General features: G+C 38.0%; 1 non-coding gene across 1 annotated transcript; it reads right to left on the bottom strand.

The window, feature by feature from the left end:
• Window positions 1–418: 418 nt before the first annotated feature.
• Window positions 419–491, bottom strand: Trnai-uau (transfer RNA isoleucine (anticodon UAU)). The gene has a single exon. It is a non-coding gene; the product is annotated as a tRNA-Ile (tRNA).
• Between the last annotated feature and the right edge of the window lie 6,973 nt (window positions 492–7,464).

The following is a 7,464-nucleotide window of genomic DNA, read 5'->3' as shown; positions in this document are numbered from 1 at the left end:
AAGTTTGGCATCGTGTTCATTAAGGATATTGGTCTGAAATTTTCTTTCCTCAATGTGTCTCTGTCTGGTTTAGGTATCAGGGTGATATTGGCTTCATAGAATGAGTTTGGGAGGGTTCCCTCCTCTTCTATTTTATGGAATACTTTGAGGAGTATTGGAATGAGCTCTTCTTTAAAGATTTTGTAGAACTCTGCTGAGAACCCATCTGGTCCCAGACTTTCCTTTGTTGGTAGGCTTTTATGACCTCTTCTATTTCATTGCTTGAAATTGATTTATTTAAGTTGTGTATGTCCTCCTCGTTCAGTTTAGGTAATTCATATGTCTCTAGAAACCTGTTGATGTCTTTGAGGTTTTCTGTTTTGTTGGAATATAGATTTTCAAAATAGCTTTGTTTTTTTTGTTTTTTTTTTTTTTTTTTTGCGGGTACTGGGGATTGAACCCAGGGCCTTGTGCTTATAAGGCAAGCACTCTACCAACTGAGCCATCTCCACAGCCCCTCAAAATAGCTTCTAATTACGTTTTGTATTTCACTCGTGTCTGTTGTGATACTTCCTTGCTCATTCTGAATTTTAATAATTTCAGTTTTCTCCCTCTTTCTCTTTGTTAGTGTGGCTAAGGGTTTATCAATTTTGTTTATTTTTTCAAAGAACCAACTCTTTATTTTGTTAATTTTTCCAATTGTTTCTTTTCTTCCAATTTCGTTGATTTCAGCTCTGATTTTAACTATTTCCTGTCTTCTACTACTTTTGGTATTGGTCTGCTCTTCTTTTTCTAGGGCTTTGAGCTGTAATGTTAAGTCATTTATTTGTTGATTTCTACTTCTTTTGTTGAATGCGCCCCATGAAATAAATCTTCCTCTAATTACTGTTTTCATAGTGTCCCAGAGATTTTGATATGCTGTGTCTTTGTTCTCGTTTACTTCTAAGAATTTTGTTACTTCCCTCCTGATGTCTTCTGTTATTCATTCATCATATAATAGTGTATTATTTAATCTCCAGGTGTTGGAGTAGTTTCTGTTTTTTATTCTGTCATTTATTTCTAATTTCAACCCATTCTGATCTGATAGAATACAAGGTAGTGTCTCTATCTTCTTGTATTTGCTAACAGTAGCTTTGTGGCATAAAATATGGTCTATTTTAGAGAAGGATCCATGTGTTGCTGAGAAGAAAGTGTATTCGCTCTTGGTTGGATGGTATATTCTATATATGTCAGTTAAATCTAAATTGTTGATTGTGTTATTGAGATCTATGTTTTCTTTATTCAATTTTTGTTTGGAGGATCTATCCAGTGGTGAGAGAGGTGTGTTAAAGTCACCTAGTATTATTGTGTTGTGGTCTATCTGATTTCTGGAATTGAGAAGGATTTATTTGATGTACATGGATGAGCCAATGTTCAGGGCATAGATATTTATGATTGTTATGTCTTGCTGATTTATGCTTCCCTTAAGCATTATGTAATGTCCTTCTTTATCCCTTCTGACTAGTTTTGGCTTGAAGTCCACATTATCTGAAATGAGGATGGATACTCCAGCTTATATTTTTTCCCATCCTTTCACCTTTAGTCTATGGGTATCTCTTTCTATGAGGTGAGTCTCTTGCAGGCAGCATATTGTTGAATTTTTCTTTTTAATCCAATCTGCCAGTCTATGTCTTTTGATTGATGAATTCAGGCCATTAACATTCAGGGTTATTATTGTGCTATGATTTGTATTCCCTGGCATTTGACTCATTTTTTGTTTTTTGACATGATTTGGTTTCTCCTTTATTTGGCTATTCCTTTAGGCTAGTTCCTCCCGTTGCTGATTTGCATCATTGTTTTTCATCTCTTCCTCATGGAATATTTTGCTGAGAATGTTCTGTAATGCTGGCTTTCTTTTTGTAAATTCTTTTAGCTTTTGTTTATCATGGAAGGATTTTATTTCATCATCAAATTTGAAGGTAAGTTTTGCTGGGTATAAGATTCTTGGTTGGCATCCATTTTCTTTCAGAGCTTGAAAAATGTTGTTCCAGGCCCTTCTAGCTTTTAGGGTCTGGATTGAAAAATCTGCTGATATCCGTATTGGTTTCCCCCTGAATGTAATTTGGTTCTTTTGTCTCACAGCCTTTAAAATTCTGTCTTTATTTTGTATGTTAGGTATTTTCATAATAATGTGCCTTGGTGTGGGTCTGTTGTAATTTTGTATATTTGGAGTCCTATAAGCCTCTTGTACCTGGTTTTCCGTTTCATTCTTCAGATTTGGGAAATTTTCTAATATTATTTCATTGAATAGATTGTTCATTCCTTTGGTTTGTTTCTCTAAACCTTCCTCAATCCCAGTAATTCTTAAATTTGGCCTTTTCATGATATCCCATAATTCTTATAGATTCTGTTCATGATTTCTTACCATCTTCTGTGTTTGTTCAACTTTGTTTTCAAGATTAAATATTTTGTCTTCAATGTCTGAGGTTCTGTCTTCCAGGTGTTCTATCCTATTGGTTATGCTTTCTATGGAGTTTTTAATTTGGCTTATTGTTTCCTTCATTTCAGGGATTTCTGTTTGGTTTTTTTTCAATATCTCTAACTCTTTATTAAAATGATCTCTTGTTTCTTGTATTTGCTCTTTTAACTGTTGATTGGTGTGATCATTTAATGCCTGCATTTGCTCTTTCATCTCCTCGTTTGCTTCCCTGATGTTTTAATTATGTACATTCTGAACTCCCTTTCTGACATTTCTTCTGCTGTGCTGTCATTGGGTTTTATGGATATAGTATCTAGGTTTGTTTGGTACATTTTCTCCCCTTGTTTTCTCATATTGGTCAGATATCAGTGGGACTCTGAGATATTGCAGATTTCCTCTTTGGCTTATCGTGTCCCTGTAGATTTCCAGTGTATCACCTCCCAGCCTTCAGTAGCCTGAAGTCTTGGAGGAACTTGATAATGCAGTGCTTCCAAAGAAAGCTGTCCCTAGCCCGCTACTCGCTTGGAGCTGGCTCTGTGCGGAAAAGCTCTCACTGGGTGGCCCTGCTCTGAGAAGCTCGTTGTGGAACAAGCCTGCCGCCAGAGGGAGCAGGGCTGCTTGGGGAATTCTCTGGCTTCCCTGTCCTGGTCCCAGAAGCCGCCTGCGGGACGGGGCCTGCCGCTGGGTCCAGGGCTTGGAACTTGCTCTGTGCGGAATGGCTCTCACTGGGCGGCCTGCTCCAAGAAGTTGGCTGTGGATCGAACCTGCCACCGGAGAAAGCAGGGCTGCTTGGGGAAGACTCTCGCTGCCCTGCCCTGCTCCAAGAAGCTGCCCCTGTCCAGGCCTGCCACCCAGGCCGAGCTTCACCCAGTTGGAGAGACTCACCCTGTGGTTCTTTGTTAGTTCGAGTCTCTCAATGCCTCCCATTCTTGAATCCTGGGTTCTCGAGTGACAGGAGATGCAGTCACCCTCTAGTCTGCCATCTTGGATCTCCTCTCATTTCTTTTTAATGCTGAGTAATATTCCATTGCAGCTTTGCATGGTGGTGCACACCTGTAATCCCAGTGCCTGGAGAGACTGAGGCAGGAGGATCCCAGTTCAAAGTCAGCCTCAGCAACTTAGCAAAACTCTGTCTCAAAAAATGAAAAGGGCTAGGAATGTTGAGTGCCCCTGTATTCATTCCCAAGTGTAAAAAAAAAAAAAAAATCTATTGTATGAATATACCACATTTATTCATCCATTCACCTATTGAAGGCTATCTTGGTTGCTTCCCATTTTTAGTGATTATGAATAAGGCTGTTAAATCATTTATATGCAGGTTTTTGTGACTATAAGTTTTTTATTCAATTGAGTAAATGCCTAGGAATGTGATTACTGGGTTTTATGCTGACTGTTTGAATAATGCACAGTTATGGGTCACCTCTGCAAATGTCAGGGCTTTTATGTAATCATCATCTAATAGATTAGATAAAAATGTCAAGAGAATATATGAGTGGTGTGTTTTGACCATTTTTATTTTTAGTTTGCCCTTCAAATAACTCAAAACTGTTTCTCAATGAACAGATGTATGCTCCATTTGTTTGTAATTTCTATGTCTGTCTCTGCTTTCCATCTGGATTTGAATTTCTTCCCACTGAAGTACATCCTTTAGTAGTTCTTTCTGTAATGACTTATGATTCTTATGATTAACTCAATCTGTCTGCAGTTGTCTTGCGTTTTCATTTTCAATCACATACTTTAGCTGGATGTGGAATTTTAGTTGATTGTTTTTGCTGCTCAGCAAGTTGAAAATATCAATTGTATTTTAGTTCACATTATTATTTTTTAAATAACTGCTTCCTGCCAGTTTGTTGTTTCTTTGTAGGTCATATGTATTTTCTCTCTGCTTATTTTTAAGAATTTGCTTTTCATGCTCTATAATGCCACATCAGTGTGAGACTTTTTGGCTTGACTACTATATTCCTTGTCTTGGTTCATCTTTGGCAAGAGAACTTGAAAGAAAAGCTAAAGTTTCATGTGCTTTATTCTCCCAAATTAAACTGATTTAAATTGTGCTGGAGATATTACCAAATGAAACTAAAGTTTCATAGATTCAAAACAGTGGAAATCCAGTTTGGGACATGTGGAGTGGATAATGTGTTTTCTCTTCCCACTACTAACATATGACCCTAATGGATAAAATACAAGAACAGCAACAAGATTAAATCCTATCTTTAAAAGAAGAGGTGAAACTTTTTGGGTGCTTGAGACAAAGAGGACATTTAAAATCAGAGACCCATGTTTGCAGCATGACATCGTGAGAGTCTGGGCCTATGCAAGCTGCACATTGGATCTGAATTCCCTCCTTCAGTGACTCTTGGTTTGGAACACTAGCTGAGAAGTCTTTGCATTTGGGGGTTTGTCTGGTGAGAAAACTCCCTCCTGGAACCCAACTATTATGCTGGGTGCAAGTATAGGATGTTCTGGGGCAAAGACAGAGGCCATGCAGAGAGTTCCTAGAGGATTAGATATGGCCCAGAGAGAAAAATCACAAGGAGGAACTCCAAAGCATGTCAGCTGGGCACCAAGCTGAATAAAGCATATGAAAAATTGCCCAGCCGAGTCCAGTTAACTCATACAATCATGAAAAACAATGAATTATTTTCCCCAACTAAGTTTTGGAGAAATTTGTTAGACAGCAAAAGATAAAAACAGCCAAGGGTCAAAACAGACCTTAATTTCCCAAGATTTCAGTGTCAATGATATTCATTGATTCATTCATTTATTCACTCAATGCAGCATTTAATGAATGTCTATTATGTGTTGGTCAATAAAAAAAAAAAATTGTAAAGGACCTAGGGAAAAAAGCTAAAAGTGGCAGGAAAATGTGTGCTATTTAAATGGGAACTATTTAAATGAGACTTCATTTTAGAATAGGTTGTTTATTTCTTTCAGAAGATTTAAAATGGTCTTGACTGTGAAGAAAATGACTTTTGACTAATCAAGAACGACAACTACATCTTTTAGCATGTAAATGGAGCTAGAAGTTATGTATGAAGGCCACATCCTTCCAGAGTCTAGCAGAGTTACCTACACTTAAAGACAGATACGCTAGTTCAAAATCTGAATGTATTTTATTTACAATAAGAAACCAGCTGTCATTTTCTCCTTTGAAATCTATTCCTTCACTGCATGCCTCTGACTGCCTGAAATTTAATATTCATCATGACTTTGAGGGCAATTATTAGCATCCCAGGTTATGATTTCCCCAGTTGTTAAAATGGATAATAGAAGTATCTACATTCTGTAGTAAAACCCTAAACAAATATTAACTAATGCTACCTGTCCTATTGGCTCCTGGATCACCAATTCTGCTTTAGAAATTTTTATTTTTTAGTATTTCAAATAAAATAGTTCTCATCTTTACTTTCTAAGAAACAATCATCCTTCTATTTTATTTCATGCTTTAGAAAATTAAAGATGTTAGTAATACTAACTTTAAGACGTTGTATTATGTATTAAATAACTTTTATACTTATATTACCTTATTTCAAGGCATCTGAAGGAAGTGCTAAAACATCCGAATATGCTTAGTTGTATAGAGGAACGGGAAAACAGGGAGAAAGAAACTGGCTTTTCGTTTCTTTTTTGGAAGAATGTGCAGAGATGTAGGAATTGATATAAAAGAGAATTTGGCTTTCAGGGGATTCTGTTGAGTAGTGAGCTATAGCCAAACTGGGAAATTTGAAGTTTCTAATTTGCCTAAAGTAGGAAACCTCCAATTAGCAAGAACATGCAAATCATGGCTTCAGTTTGGGTTTTGATTTTGCCTCAGATTTGCTCTCCCTCAATTTCCAATCTGGCCACTTCTGGGTATCTGATAGACTGTGGCATGTATTTCTCAGAAGGTTCTGGCAAACCTTGTGCATTTACTTTTTTTTTTTCTTCTTTATTGGAGATGGGGTCTTTCTGTGTTGCTCAGTGTGGCCTCAAACTGCCAGCTGGGCTCATGGGATCCTCCTGCTTCAGCCTCCTGACAGCTAGAACTCCAGATATATGTCACCACATCCAGCTCACCTGGTGCATTCAAATTACACTCTTGCTCTTTAGAGAAATAAAAATTGTGAAACTGCATAAGGTAGATCAAAGGGAATGTGGGCAGGAAAAATATTTAGGAGACTTTTAATATCTCCTTATCTATGGGATATTGAAAACTTGACAACCGTCAGGTGTTTAAAGGAGGGCTTAGGAGCTTCAGATCTGGGATCTTGTCCTGGGTTCCTCACATATTCTCTGCTTTAAGATGCAGATGAGAGTAAAGCAAAGGAAATTGATTGACATGTTTGTTCTGTGAGCTACCCTGTAGATATCCCTATAACAATTCATGACATTCTGTCCTCAGCAGAAACTATGGGGTTTTTGCTTTGGGAATGAGATTTGTGGATCTCGTGAAGGTGCATCACCCATAATGCCTCCTTTCTCGCTTCTCCAGGGATACAGCACCAAAGGCGCTGGGACCTGGGCCACTGTCAGGCAGTAGTTTATAACCAGGTGAACTATGGATTGAGAGAGAGGAGGGGCTATAGGTGGCACACATAGATGTCACCTCACCTGTATAAACTTATAACCATGTAAGGCATGGATTCCAGGGAAAGAGCTACTTCTCCCCTGTCTCTCTCTACTCTTTATCTTCCATATATTGACTTAGCACCTTCTCTATTTCTGGGACTGTGCAGGGGGCTGTGGATATAATGGGGTTGGTATAGTGGGCTAGTAAGAAAGTTGTATATTAAAACAAGCAATTCCAATAAAGTGTGATAATAACTATGACAGGGGAGGTAAAAGGGTGCCTCTCCGTGAGATTAGAACATTTGTGACTTCTGCTGCACTGGCATTTTCCATGTTGTATTGGAAGCTTCCACCTCCCTCACTGGTGGTGGTTTATTAGAGGGTCTCATTGACGACTGTGTTCCTAGCATCCAGCTTAATACCTGGCATGGGGAAATAACTTTTATTCCCAATAAGAATTTATTGAATGCTCATAAAAA

This window comes from Sciurus carolinensis, chromosome 17 (assembly GCF_902686445.1).
Source record: "Sciurus carolinensis chromosome 17, mSciCar1.2, whole genome shotgun sequence".
NCBI classification, from domain to species: Eukaryota; Metazoa; Chordata; class Mammalia; order Rodentia; family Sciuridae; genus Sciurus; species Sciurus carolinensis.
The sequence above is the reverse complement of the archived record's forward strand: the minus strand, read 5'-3'. Positions and strand labels throughout refer to the sequence as shown.